Source organism: Camelus dromedarius, chromosome 21 (assembly GCF_036321535.1).
Source record: "Camelus dromedarius isolate mCamDro1 chromosome 21, mCamDro1.pat, whole genome shotgun sequence".
NCBI lineage: Eukaryota > Metazoa > Chordata > Mammalia > Artiodactyla > Camelidae > Camelus > Camelus dromedarius.
Genome location: NC_087456.1, coordinates 126,483 through 140,083, shown reverse-complemented (window position 1 = coordinate 140,083; position 13,601 = coordinate 126,483). Strand labels below are relative to the sequence as shown.

Genomic DNA, 13,601 nt, shown 5'->3' with positions numbered 1-13,601 from the left:
GAGTTGGGAGGAAGTTGACTGGCTCTCCCAGGGCAGCCCCCCTCCCCGCCTCTGCCTCTGCCTCTGCCGCTGCCTGCTGTCCATTCTGGGCGGGGCTGCCCCCTCCCTGCCGGCAGCACCATCAACCACCCAAGGCCCACTGGCGAGTGGTGTGCACCCTGGTACCACCCTGCCCCATCAGCTGAGACGAGGCACTGGGTGGTGGGGGGAGAAGTGGGGGGGAGTAGGGGTGGGGGCAGGGCGCCCGGGCGAGAATTGGAACTGCGTCCAACCCCTGCCCGGGCCCAGGAGCCTGGGACACAGGGCTGTGTGCCAGCACTCTGCCCGGGATCCCTGGCTGGCTGGTTGTCGCCATGGTGATGGGAGCCCAGACCATCCTGCCCCCCGCTGGTTGAGGGGTGAGGGGGTCAGCTGGGGGTAAGGTTGCACTCCGGGTGAGGGAGGATCCCGCGGTGAATGGGCACAGGCTGAGGGGTGAGGAATCGCTGGGAGTGGAATTGACCCGGCTGAGGGGTGAGGGGGACCATCTTGGGATGTTGGGGGTCCTGCAGTGAGGCATGAGGTGTGAGCTTGCGGCGTGGGGGCCATAGGTTACTAGCGTGGTGGAGTGTCGGGGCGGGTACCTCGGTGTGAGAGGAAGTCCCATTTCGGGGGTCCTGTGGGAGACTTGGGGGCTTGGCTGTAGGTGGGGTGGGCATTCACAGGGTTTGGGAGGGAAGGCGAGCAGGGGGAGTGGGGCTAGGGGGTGTGGCCTGGCCCTGAGCTGTTCGAGGTTTTGGTTGTGTCAGGACCGGTAGGTGATGGGATGGGGGTGTTAAGGATGGAGACCCGGTGGGGCGGGTAAAGGGATGGGCCCTCCGCCCCACTGCCAGGCCCTTGCCCCCAGCCCCCAGCCCCCAGCCCCCAGCCCGGCACCAGTCCCCACCTCCCGAAGAACAGGAGTTGCAGCCCGAGCGTCCGCGCTGCGGGCGGGAGGAGGAGGGGCGCGCATGTGCGTGGACGCACAGACGCGCCGACAGGACCCGCCCGGAGCGTGTGAAAGCTGGGCGGGAGCCTAGTGCTCGCGGACCAGCTCCTGGAGGAGGAACGCGGCCTGTGGTCTGGGCCGCCGCTTGCTGCCGCCGCCGCTTGCTGCCGCCGCCGAGCGGGTGAGGGGGCGCTTGGTGGGGGCGCGCAGGTCGGGAGCCGGCGGGTGAAGCCTGGGCTGCGCTCGCGGGTAGCGGTGCGTAGGTGAGGCCCGGGCCTCGCGACCCGTTAGGACCCTGAGGTGGGACAGAGCTGAATTAAGTGAATACCTGTAAAAAATTGAAAAGTGAACACCACTTTCCTTTGTAGATCTGAGAATGTGATTTATGTTTTTGAAGATAGTCAGTTACAGTGTGTCAGTCTGTGGTCTACAGCTTAATGTCCCAGTCATGCGTGTATGTACATATATTGATTTTCATATTCTTCTTCATTAAATGTTATTACAGAACATTGAATATAGTTCCATGTGGTATCCAGAAGCAATTTGGGGTTGTTTTTTAATATCTTTTCCTAAATTAATTGAGAATTTTTTTAGAGGAGTTTCAGGTTCACAGCAGAGTTGAGCAGAAAATACAGAGTTCACACATAACCCTCTCCACCCACATATATATACTCCCCTACCCTCAACATCCCTCATCAGTGTGGCATATTTGGTACAAACGATGAACCAACATGGACACACTATTATCAACCAAAGTCCGTAGTTTACATTAAGGTTCACTCTTGATGTTGTACATTTGACAAATGCATAATGACATGTAGCCACTATAGTATCACGTAGAAGAGTTTAATCACCGTAAAAATCCCTTGTGCTCCATCTGTTCATTCCTCCCTCCCTCTCACTAAACTCCTGGAAACCACGATCTTTTTATTGTTTCTGTAGCTGTGCCTTTTCTAGAATGTCATTTGGTTGGACTCGTACAGTTTGTAGCCTTTTCAGACTCACTTTTTTCATTTAGTAATAGGGTTTTTTAGTTTCTTCCATGTCTTTCATAGCTTGATAGCTCATTTCTTTTTTTTTTTTACTGCACATATATGTTTTAAATTTACATATATATGCTGTTCATTATTTCTAAGGATGTTTAGAGCTTTAGCTTTTTAAATTTATATAGTTATCAAAGGAATAAAGCCAACCACAAAATAAGAATTAATTAAAAAAGATACACACACCTTGCTATTAGCAGCAACATTATTTATGATTGCCAAGATATGGAAGCATCGTAAGTGCACATGAGTAGTTGAATTGATAATGAAGATGCAGCATGTATATATATCTATATCTATATGATGAATGTAATGTAAGAAATATGTATATATATGTATGTATGTATGTAATGGAATACAACTCACCCATAGAAAAGAAGGATATTTTGTCATTTGCAGCCCTTCATTCACGTTTTTTTTTTTTTCACTTCAAAAGCGAGAATTTTATAACCGGCATGAACATTTCCATTACATCAAAAACATCAAAATACCTAAAAATAAACTTAAGGAAGGAGGTTCCCTATACTCCAAACACCAAAATGACACAAAGAAATGAAAAGATTTCTTGTGCTCCTGGATTGGAAGAATCAACACTATCAAAATGGCCACACTACCGAAAGCAATCCATAGATCCAATGCAACCCCCATCAAAATACTCACAACATTCCTCACAGAACTAGAACAAAGAATTCCAGAATTTATAAGGAGCCACAAAAGACCCCGAACAACCAAGGCAGTTTTTTGTAGGTCTTTTTTTTTTTTTTTTCCCCTCTTTCTTCTTTTTGTTCTCTTTTCTTATGGTTTGATGACGAGAGAAGTTGTAACATCTGTTGTAAAGCTGGTTTTGTGGTGCTGAATTCTTGTAGCTTTTGTTTATCTGTGAACCTTTTGACTTCTCCATCAAGTCTGAACCAGAGCCTTGCTGGATAGAGTGTTCTTGGTTGTAAGTTTACCCCTTTCATCACATTAAATATATTATACCACTTCTTTCTGTTCTGTAGAGTTTCTGCTGAAAAATCAGCTGATAAACTTGTGGGAATTCCCTTGTATGTTATTTGTTGCTTTTCTCTTGCTGATTTTAATATTTTCTTCTTATCCTTAATTGTTGTCAATTTGATGACTATGTGCCTTGGTGTGTTCCTCTTTGTGTTGACCCTATGTGGTCCTCTCTGTGCTTCCTGGACTTGGGTGACTGTTTCCTTTCCCAAGTTGGGAAAGTTTTCAGTGATTATCTCTCCAAAAATTTTCTCAGGTCCTTTCTCTCTGTTCTCTTCCTAGGACCCCTATAATGCAAATATTAGAGCACTTCATGTTGTCCCAGAGTTCTCTTAAACTATCTTCATTTCTTTTCATTCTTTTTTCTTTTTTCTGTTCTGAAGTAGCGATTTCCACTAATCTGTCTTCCAATTCACTGATCCGTTCATCTGCTTCATTTAGTCTATTCTTGGTTCCTTCTAGTATATTGTTCATTTCAGTGATTTTATTCTTCAACTCTGTTTGGGTATTCTTTGTCTTTTCCAACTCTACTAAAAACTTTGCTCTGTGCATCTGTACTCCTCTTGAGTTCTCTGAACATCTTGGCCATCATTACTTTAAACTGTTTCTCAGATAAATTGCCTATCTCCTCATCACTTATTTCTCCTACTGGGATTTTATCTTGTGCCTTGGCCTGGGAGATGTTCCTCTGCCACCCCATCATCTATTTTTCTGTGTGTTTGTGGGCTCCTTCCACAGGCTTTGGGATTGTTGTTTTCTTATTTTTAGTATCTGCCCCTGGTGGGTGATGCTGGACTAGAGGCTTATGCAGGTTTCCTGGCAGGAGGAGCTGGTGCCTGCCCACTGCTGAGTGAAGCCTGGTCCTGGGCCTCTGGTGGGTAGGACTATGTCTAGAGGCCTTTGCAGCTCAGGAAGTCTGCTGATGGGTGGGCCTGTGTTCCCACCCTATATGTTGCTTGGCCTGAGGCTTCCCTCCAGGCTGTTGGGTGGGGCCAGGTCTTGGTGCTAATGGTCCGATCAAGATGTCAGCCTCCAGGAAAGCTCATGTAGATGAACACTCCCATAATGTCCATCACCAGCTTTTATGTCGTCTGGGTGAGCCACAGCCATTCCCCACATCCCCAGGAGACCCTCCAAATCCAGCAGGCAGGCCTGGCCCAGGTTCTTACGAAATCACTGCCACTGCCCTTGGACCTGGCGCACGTGAGTTTTCGTGTACACTTCCTAAGTGAATGGAGTTTCCATTTTCCTGAGTCTCGTGGGGCTTCTGGAGCCAAGCTCCACTGGCCTTTGAAACCAGATGTCCTGGGGTCTCCTCGTCTTCCCAATACAAGACCTAGACTGGGGAGCTTGACGTGGGGCTTAGAGCTCTCACTCCTGTGGGAGGGCCTCTGGGACTTCACAAATCTTCAGCTTGTGGGTCACCCCCCCCAGGGTGCATGGAGACTGATTATATGGTGAGCACACCCCTCCTACCTTCCTGCTGTGGTTCCCTCTTTATGTTTCCAGTTGCAGAAGATCTTTTTTGCTAGGTTCCGGTCTTTTTTTTTGATGGTTGTTTAGCATTCCATCGTGGATTCGTTGTAGTCGCGAGGAGAGGCGAGCTCGTGGTCCTACCACTCTACCATCTTGACTGGAAATCTTTTTTATCTCTTTTTATATATAGTGGTTAACATTTACAAATCTCAAACTCTCAAATTATCCTTTCTGCCCCCTTTCCCCCGGTAACCATAAGATTTGTTTACCTGTGTGCGAGTCTAGTTCTGTTTTATAGATGAGTTCAATAGTGTCTTCTTTTTCCTTTCTTTCTTTCTTTTTTTTTTCAGATTACACATATGAGTGATATCATATGATACTTTTCTAATTTAACCATCACTGGAATGAACACACTGCAGCAAATAGTTATCTAATACAGGGGTTGTCATGCTTTGTCTGTAAAGAGCCAAATAGCAAATACTTTCAGCTTTGTGGGTAATACATTTTTTTGTTAGAGCTAGTTACTCTTGAAACATTGTAGCATGAAAACAGCTATAGCTAGTATGTAAACGAATGAGCATGGCTGTGTTCCAAAAAAAGTGTTATTTATGGACACTGAAATTTGAATTTCTTGATTTTTATGTTTATAAAATATTCTTATGATTTTTTCAACCATTAAAATATGTAAAAGACACTCTTAGTTCATGCTGTACAGAAACAGGCAGTGGGCCAGATTTGGCCTGTGGACTATCATGTGGTCTATCCATAATATATGGAAAATATGTTCCTGATGAAATTGCTAGAATGCATACTATAGGAGCAATAGTCAAAGATATAATAGGAGAAAAAAAATCTGCCTGTAGGTTAAATGTACTTACCCTATCCTCAGTTGGGAAAGAAGATACTCTGACTGGAGCTATTAGTGAAGATTTATGAAAGTAGAGGCATGGACTTTGGGAAGTGTTGACAGATGGTAGTTAATCAGTTAATGAATGTGTTTGACATATGAATGAAGGGGAGAATAAATGAGTTCAGTATAAAAATAGGTGAATAGAGTGTGATGTGGAAGGACTCATGTCATAAGGAGGATGAGGACAAAGGACAGAGAAGAAGCAGCCTCTGGGAATTCCCAATTGTTCTGCTGAGCTCAGACAGGGCTTCAAATGCCAAGCAGTCAGCAGGACTGTATTTGAAAGGCAAAGAGCGCTACTGAAGGCTTTAGGACTATGGATTACATTATTTCCTGTTCTGTTACTATCAAAGGTAAGCAAAGCCAGACACCAGTTAAAATGGTCAGGACAGATTTTAATCAGTACTATACTATTGCAGTGGGGAAGAGAGCCCAGCATAAACTGAACTCAGAAACAATTGTCAGCATCCAAGAAGTGGAACATTACAAAGGGGTCCTCAGAGTAAATGCTGATGAGGCCAGCTGGGTCTGCTGGCTGACAAGTATTGAAGGGAGTTGGAGACAGGGGCTCCATCCTTCCTGGTGATCACATTTCAAAGGCATGGCTTTCAGGTACTTAGGAAAGACACTCTTGAGTTGTAGGAGATACTAGTCTATCTGAAAGGGACAGAGGAAGGAGTCACAGTTGTCAGGCCTTTTTAGTAAATGCTAAGGCAAATGAAATTCTCTTGGCAGCCTTCAGCTTTCTCATACAGGCCCTTTCTGGTTGGGGATTGGTTAGAGTCATTCTAAGGATGTGGCCTTCAGCTATTAGAAAACATGTTAGTGTTTAAGTCTTTTAATGTGAATTGGGTAGGGGTCAGGGATGGGCAAAATCATTTTTGTTGAGAGTCTGTGGGTTTTTTTAGGCCAAGGTTGAGGCCTCATGGAGAAAAGGATTTGGAGGAGCCTGGTGAGAATTTGATCAGGGAGTGAATCTTTGTCCTCCCATGCTGGTTTGTGTATTTGGACATGCATAAATGTCCCTGGGGGTACAGTCAGTCCAGCCTGATTGAGTTTACTGAGAGATAGCCTGCTTTTGGGTGTGCACTGTTCTCTCCCTTCCTGAAACGCCCTTGTATAGTTTTTGCTCCTGAGGGAAGCCTGCTCACCCTCTAGGCAGCTGTCAAATATCTCTTCCTTTGCGAGGCCCTCCTGCATTTATTTGCATCCCCCTCCTCCCTTCCCCCCATTCAAGCATAATGAATTGCTTTTTCTACTGCATCTCTTGTTGCTAAATCGCATGACCCTTTAAATTTACTTTCTGAAACTATTATGAAATAATAAGCAGGAAAGCACCTGCAGGCAGAGGCGGCATCTCATCTGTCTTGTATCTCAAGTGCATAATAACACTTTCGAGGGAAGTAGATGATTAATAAATGTTGGTTGACTTTTGACTGATTTTCCTCCTTTGGAATGATGACCTAATTAATATTGATGTGTCAGTTTTGATAGTGCGCTAATTAATTTGGCTTTAAAAAAATTCCTACTGTATCTTCCAATGAATGCACAGGCATTGTCTTCCTGCTTCAAGAAATTAATTTAATGTCTTTAATGTTCCAGAGTAAGTATTCATATTTGTGACTGTAATAATGCTTAATCCTATACAGATTGAAGGTGGAATTGGTCCCATGCATTTTCAGTGATAGTTAATTTACTACTTTATGTTAAGAATAAAGGCAATATGAAAAGGCTACCTACTATAGAATTCCAACTCTGACATTCTGGAAAAGGCAAAACTATGGAGACAGTAAAAAGATCAGTGGTTACCAGGTGTTACAGGGAAGGTGGGATGAAGAGGTGGAGCACAGAGATTTTTAGGGCAGTGAAACTATTCTGTGTAATATTATAATGGTGGATACACATCATTGTACATTTGGTGAAACCCTTAGAATGGACAGCACCAAGAGTGAACTCTAACGTAAGCTATGGGCTTTGGGTGGTAATAATAATGTTTCAGTGTAGGTTCACTGATTGTAACAAATGTACCACTCTGGTGTGGAAGGCTCTGTGTGGGTGTGAGTGTGTGTGTATGTGTGTGTGGTAGGGGGTATATGGGAACTCTCTGTACTTTCCACTCCATTTTGCTTTGAACCTAAAACCGTTCTAAAAAGTAAACTCTATTTAAAACACATACAAACAAAAAAGGATCTCAAAATTTTGTCAGTAGGGAAATTAATAATCAAATTGTACTATATTCAAACAAGGTTATACTGCACACAGTGAAAATATAAACATACATATCAACAAGAATAAATTCCAAGAACATAGTTTTGGGCAAAAGTTAAAAATTACAAACATATGTATTATGATACCATTTATATCATTTTACAATATGAAAAGCAATTCTGTAATTAGTATTAGAATATAGACGTGTAATATTGTTGTGAAAAAGTGCCCTTGAATGAGAAATTGTAAATTCAGCAGAATGGTTACTACTGTTTTGGGGAAGCAAACAGAATAAAATCAGGGCTGGGCACCCACCTGGTTGAATTCACTTATGTATGTAATAATTTGTTTTTTAGTTGAGTGTTGAAACATGGGTGTTTATTATAATACTTTCATATTATTTTGTACTTCTGAAGTTCTCCATTAGAAAAGAGTTAATGGAAAATGATACTTTATTTGTAGCCAGAACATTTAAAAAACTAATCAGTAAACACTCAAGTAATTAATCTGGGAAATTCTGATGTTATGAATAATAATTTTTTGTCTTGTTAGATTTACATTTTCAAGGTCATGCCTTAAAAGCCTGCAGCAGAAATTGCTTTACTGGGAGTTACTGTCATTCAGGGTTTAGTGTGGGGATAAGACAGTCACCTTGGCATTCAGGAAGATGGGAACAGAGAGGAGCTAAGGTTAGTAGCACTAGAGAACTACACTGCAACTCTGAGGGCTCACTGGGGGCGGTTTGGACTTGGTGACTGAAGTTTGCCACCACTCTTTCAGTTCATAGGCCTCGATTTGCATAAAACATATGCCCTACATTGAGTGTCAGGATTTATCCCATCTCTCATTCTCATGGAGATGCTGACATTCCATGCGTAGCTTTCCTCTCTGATTTTTCCATTGTCTCTCGGTATTTTTTCAGTACCTTGTTCCAAGGAGCTGCTGCCAATCAAGTGCACCTGAAATGAAGCTGACTTGCTTTCCTGGGTGAGTCAGGATAAGCTAAGTCATGCTTTTGTAAGAAAAAAAAAATGAGCCCCCCTCCCTCAAATCCCAGTGGTTTAATTTGTGTGCATGCCGCCTGCCCAATACCGATTACTTGTTTGTCAAAGAGAATCAGTTTAACAGCGTCAGAAACACCAGAATGGTATTTATACCCATTGGGGCTTACAGGGCATGTGGCCAGGGTCCATTATTGGCATAATACCTGTTTCTCAGTATCTTTAGCTGCAGAATGTGTGAGGTAATTGTACTTACTTTACGCTATCATTATAATGACTATAGGAAATAAATAAAAAGTTCTTTGAACAGCATCCTCTGTAAGTGTACAGTAAATGTAACCAGTGGTTTTTACTGTTTATTATTATTAATTAGGATGCCGTTCAGTTGTTTTCCATCACTGAAGAAAATTACATGTGAATAGATTCTAAAAATGAGTTTGGATAGATTTCTAGGATAGTTTCTTTCTCTTAAAGTTAATTACAAGTCAACATAACCTATAAACAGTGTTGTGGATTTTATATTTTCAGAAGGGACAGAGTTTGAGTCAGTTTGGAGATTTACTGGTTTTCAGTTAGAAAGGATTCTCTCTCTTTCAAATTTCATGTGTTCTGTGAATTTTTGAATGGTTGTTAATTATTCATGTAACAAGTATTAATTGAGCACCTAGTAAATTTTAGGCTCTAGGGACTAAATGGTGAATAACACACACTCCCTACTGTTGTTGAACTTTCATGCCTGGAGTGGAGACAGAAAATCTATCTTCATTTACATGTCATAAATGGTATCTGGGTACAAGATGCTAATGGAACCCACAGGAAGGTCACCTTACTCAGTCTCAGGGTTTTGGGTTCAGTGGTGCCTACGTCAAGCCCTGAGGAATAAGTGCAGTTATCTACAGGGAGGACACAGGGATCAGCAGAGCATGGCTATACAGAAAGCATGTTTACTGGATAGGTCGCCCCGCTCTTAAAAGCTCCGTGTGTTTGAGTTGTCTTCGGGTGTGCTCTTTGTACAAACACATTTAGTAACAGACTCACTTCTCATAAATACAGAGCTTACCTACTATGTGAGACGTATTTTTAGGGTTTAGGTCAGTTTTCTAAGGGTAATTGAACACATTTGGAATGATTTTTGAATGGAATCAACTTTTGACATACGGTTTTTAAAATATTGACATCTTATATCCATCGAATACATTACTTTTCATTATTATTTATTCAAGGAGTTGACTGCTTGCATTGAATGTCCCCCATTTTTACTTTTGATGAATAAAGTGAAATAGGTAGTATTAATAAGCAATAAATTAAATAGACTAAAATCAATAAGGGAGTAAATTTACTAGTACAGTGTGAAATAATGACTCTCCTTACATATCTAAACATAAGAAATGGTGAGCCCTGTGTTCTAAACATTTGTTGCAATTCATGTTTAAATTTTTTTGTTGTTCATTTTTGGTTTAGAGATGCTCTCAAGTAATTTTCCACCAGTGCTAATGAGTGTACTGTTAGCAACTTCCAGATCTATCAGAGTTAAGTAACAGGCTTTTAGGAATAACTTTAATACTTTTTTCTTACTTGCTTAAGATTTGATGAATAAAAAGTGAGTTGAATTAAAATATAAATATTACTGACCTTAGGTGGATGAAACTGATGACCCATTAATGTTTAAAGTATGTGTTGATGGTCAGGAAATCTTACTTTATTAACACAGTATATATTGATATTGCTTTGGTGTGGGAGGTACCTGGATTGGCAGCATAGTATTTGTATTGTGAGGTCAATTGATGAAATAGAATGTAATACAACTTAAAATATTGAGCCGCCTCTAAATTTCAAAAAACTTTTACGACTTTAACATCATAGTAGCTGTATATTTATTTGCTGTCTACTGAGAAAATGAAACATGACTAAAAATACTATTATGAATTCAGAAACACTATTATATATTTAAATAAAATGTTTTATTCGATGAGTCAAATTTAAACAAAATATATGCAATTGCTTATGCATACACAGACATATATATGGATAGACAGACATTTTCAGTGTGTAAATCATTCAGTATCAGACAGTGCTTCTGGAATATATGGTGGTTTCACTTATTCTTTCTTATAATCTATAATCCCAGGCTCACAGGTTGGCAACTTCTGAATTATAAGTTGAAGATTTCAAGAAGAGTTGATTAACCTGGGGCACAAAGTCTTTGTGAGAAGAGTTAGTGAAATAGTATTAGAGTATAGGTTTTTTTTTTTTTTGGACAAAGAAATGACTTAAGTAAAATTTTCTTTTAGAAATTATATTTACAATGTTTGAAACAAAAATGGAGGGGGAAAGCCAGAAGAACGGAGGGAGGATTACTTCCTATAAGTACTACTTCGTATAAGTATAATGTGATGAAAAATGTGATCTGTCTTAGTGCGAGAGGGATGGGGTCCAGAAAATTTGGAGACCAAATCATAGGAGCAGACCTTGGTGATACATTTCACATTGCCAGCAAAATTCACATAAAGTTTAGATTAAATTCCTTAAATCAGAGAAACATAAGATATGTTTTAGATAAGGTAAAGAGACATTGAGGTATGGGTTATCTGCATTTTAATTATTGACAGTGCAATAATCTATAATATATAATTAATATCATGTAGGGTTTGATGGTACTATAACTTCTGGAATAGTTCATGCATTGTAATGTAACATTTTAATATTCTTTACTGCCTCAGATTTCCATGAAAGTTGCCTAAGATAAATGTTTACTTGAGATCTTTTAGTAAATGTGATAACTTTCCGTGAAAAGGAAAAAAAATCAATGCCATGAAATTCATAGTTTTGTTACGTTTAAAGTCACTTCTTTAAATTCATTCATTTAATAAAAGCTTTATTGAGTGCCTACTGTGTGCTAAGCAATGTCCCAAATTGTGGTGATAGAGCAGTGGTTGAGACAGAGTTCATCTGGTGGAGAATGACAGAAAAGAATTTAGTTAACAGTTAGTGATCATACTGTGGAGGATAAGGTGGTGGTACATGGCAGGATGACTCCATTAGATTGGTTTGGTCATAGAAGGCCTCTCTGACTATTGAATAGACAGAAGGAAGCAGCCATTGGATGTATGGAGGAAGGAACATTGTAGATAGAAGAGATGGTGCAATGACTCTAAACTGAGAATGAGAATGGATTGTTCCCAGATAAGAAAGAGTCTGGTTGGAATCTAGCAGGTGAAGTGGGCAAGTGACATGAGATGAGGACAGAGAGATCGACAAGGGCCAAATCATTAAGGGCTTTGCAGGCCAGTATAAAAGATTTGGGTCTTATTTTAAGTTCAATAGAGAGCTATTGGGCAGTTGTAAGCAAGTGTGTTACACAGTTTATGTTTCTAGTTTTTGTACTGGGAGAGAGGGTTGGAGAAGATGAGAAATGACAGAGCTTGAACTGGGTGGTAGTCAAGGCAGTAGAAGGAATCGGGTTCAGAATCGTTACTGCATTGGATATGAGAGGTAAGGGAAAAAGGAATCAAAGATTTTTGGATTTGAGTGTATTGTTGAGATGAGGAAGATGGTTGAAAGGCATAGAGAAAGGAAAACATTAATATTAAGTGTACTCTTTTGATTGTGCTGGGTTTATGATGTCAAGTGGAGATGTCAAATAAGCAGCTTAGTCTCAAGCACTAAGGAGAGGTCAAGTCTGATGATGGAGATTTGAGAATCACTGGGTTATATTATGGCATTAAAAACCAAAGGCTTGGGTGAGAACTCCCTGGAGGAATTTGTGGTTATAGAAGAGAGAGAGGCTTAGGTCAAGCACTTACAACATTTAAAGGTAGGTCAGAAAAGAATGGCTCAGCAAGGGAGACAGTTTTTTTTTTTTTTTTTTTGTCTTCTAAGAATATAAAAATCTTTCTTAGAATCTTTATTCTCTGAATAAACTAGAAGACTATTCTGTGAGTTTAATAATGCACAAAGCCATTGGGTACTAAAATGTAAATACCATGTACGGTTGAATTTTAATGGTAACTATTTTGTTACTGCAAAAGTTGAAAAGTGCATGATGAACACAAAATCACACTTTTGGAAATTATTTAACAGGTGAACATATTTGGGAAAAGTAAGGAATGTAAAAGGAGCAAAACAGTTGTGAAAAAACACAAACGGTAAAAGTCAAGATATTATAGTCCTATTCCTTATGTGGGAGAAGAAGGAAAAATGAAACTAATAGAAAACTCCATCCCAGAAATACCTGAGAGGAGGAAGGAGGCTGACGTGCAAAGAAAAGGAGGGAAACATAAGAGAAGGTAAAGCTATGAAGCTGGTCCATAGATTTAAATAATTAGAGGGAGGGCTGGCGGTAATCTTTGTGCGTTACCCCAACAAACTGCAGGAACAGGTAAGGCATTAAACATGGTGTGTTTTAACACCAGGTGATGACTTCTGTGAAAGTTAAAATCACCACCTGCCATTTCTATAACAGTTTACCTACAGAAAAGTAAGGTAAAGGTGGGTATTAGGTTTCAAGACTTCTAAAACCCAGTAAGACTAGGTATTTCAAACAATTTAAAAGCGTTTTTAGTAGAATCCCATCAATTGGGAGCATAAAGTACTGGTTTCATTCAGTTAAATTTGAAGACGTGTAGCCTCCACCTGAAATATCAACAATAAGTTCAGTTTTGAAGTTTCTTTTTTTTTTTTTAATATGTAATGACTTTAAATTTAAAATTAAAATTATTTTAATTAAAGTATAGTCAGATTACAATGCTGTGTTAGTTTCTGCTGTACAGCACAGTGATTCAGTTTTATATATATTCCTTTTCACTTTCCAATTTTTAAGTTTCTTAGTGTAAAAGTATTCTGGAACTCCTATTGAGAATTTCACTGTGAGAGAGTATTCATAATACCTTGGAAGCCCTCAAGTATTAACTTTGTAGTTGGCTTCCTTTAAAAGGCCAGAAAAGAAACCATTTTTTTTTACAGGTTTTAACACAAGTAACAGCGCTACTTCTGACGCATTT

The 13,601-nt window shown here is 40.3% G+C and overlaps 1 long non-coding RNA gene across 1 annotated transcript; it reads left to right on the top strand.

The window, feature by feature from the left end:
* Positions 1-1,027: 1,027 nt before the first annotated feature.
* On the top strand, positions 1,028-13,037 carry LOC116151896 (uncharacterized). The gene is made up of 3 exons (XR_010377090.1): positions 1,028-1,148; positions 8,523-8,587; positions 12,682-13,037. It is a non-coding gene; the product is annotated as an uncharacterized LOC116151896 (long non-coding RNA).
* Positions 13,038-13,601: the final 564 nt, after the last annotated feature.